We start from the raw sequence: 2,024 nt of genomic DNA, 5'->3' as shown, positions 1-2,024 counted from the left end.
CTACAGTGTTGTAGACATTGACATATGTTATGGGAGTCACATGATTCGTCTCCTGTACTACAGTGTTGTAGACACTGACATATGTTATGGGAGACACACGATTCATCTCCGGTAACAGTGTTGTAGACGCTGACATACATTATTGTATGTTATTGGAGACACATGATTCGTCTCCTGTACTACAGTGTTGTAGACTCTGACATATGTTATTGAAGACACATGATTCGTCTCCTGTACTACAGTGTTATAGACGCTGACATATGTTATTGGAGACACATGATTCGTCTCCTGTACTATAGTGTTGTAGACACTGACATATGTTATTGAAGACACACGATTCGTCTCCTGTACTACAGTGTTGTAGACGCTGACATATGTTATGGGAGACACATGATTCGTCTCCGGTAACAGTATTGTAGACTCTGACATATGTTATTGGAGACACACGATTCGTCTCCTGTACTACAGTGTTGTAGACGTTGACATATGTTATGGGAGTCACATGATTCGTCTCCTGTACTACAGTGTTGTAGACACTGACATATGTTATGGGAGACACACGATTCATCTCCGGTAACAGTGTTGTAGACGCTGACATACATTATTGTATGTTATTGGAGACACATGATTCGTCTCCTGTACTACAGTGTTGTAGACTCTGACATATGTTATTGAAGACACATGATTCGTCTCCTGTACTACAGTGTTGTAGACGTTGACATATGTTATGGGAGTCACATGATTCGTCTCCTGTACTACAGTGTTGTAGACATATGACATATGTTATGGGAGACACAAGATTCATCTCCGGTAACAGTGTTGTAGACGCTGACATACATTATTGTATGTTATTGGAGACACATGATTCGTCTCCTGTACTACAGTGTTATAGACACTGACATATATTATTGAAGACACATGATTCGTCTCCTGTACTACAGTGTTGTAGACGCTGACATATGTTATGGGAGACACATGATTCCCCTCCGGTAACAGTGTTGTAGACGCTGACATATGTTATGGGAGACACATGATTCCTCTCCGGTACTACAGTGTTGTAGACGCTGACATATGTTATGGGAGACACATGATTCCTCTCCGGTACTACAGTGTTGTAGACGCTGACATATGTTATGGGAGACACATGATTCCTCTCCGGTACTACAGTGTTGTAGACGCTGACATATGTTATGGGAGACACATGATTCCTCTCCGGTACTACAGTGTTGTAGACGTTGACATATGTTATGGGAGACACATGATTCCTCTCCGGTACTACAGTGTTGTAGACACTGACATATGTTATGGGAGACACATGATTCCTCTCCGGTACTACAGTGTTGTAGACGCTGACATATGTTATGGGAGACACATGATTCCTCTCCGGTACTACAGTGTTGTAGACGTTGACATATGTTATGGGAGACACATGATTCCTCTCCGGTACTACAGTGTTGTAGACACTGACATATGTTATGGGAGACACATGATTCCTCTCCGGTACTACAGTGTTGTAGACGTTGACATATGTTATGGGAGACACATGATTCCTCTGCGGTACTACAGTGTTGTAGACACTGACATATGTTATGGGAGACACATGATTCCTCTCCGGTACTACAGTGTTGTAGACGTTGACATATGTTATGAGAGACACATGATTCCTCTCCGGTACTACAGTGTTGTAGACACTGACATATGTTATGGGAGACACATGATTCCTCTCCGGTACTACAGTGTGTACAGTGGTTTTAATGTTGTTATAGTCGATAACGGGTTCCCGCGGCATTTGCCCACCATACATATTGCTGCCATATCGACTATAACAACATTAAAACCACTGTTTAGTACTAAAATATACACTGCCTTACCATTTTCATCAATTTTGAATACTGAACCAACAAACAAATATTATCGCCTGTTTTTTTTCTTCTTATGTCACATGACTAAACATTCAACAAGATTACCATCTTTTACCGTTTAATCTCGGATATTTCACATTGAACTAGATATATTTTTACATT

This window comes from Pecten maximus, chromosome 5, assembly GCF_902652985.1.
Source record: "Pecten maximus chromosome 5, xPecMax1.1, whole genome shotgun sequence".
Classification (NCBI taxonomy): Eukaryota; Metazoa; Mollusca; class Bivalvia; order Pectinida; family Pectinidae; genus Pecten; species Pecten maximus.
This window is presented reverse-complemented; position numbering follows the sequence as displayed.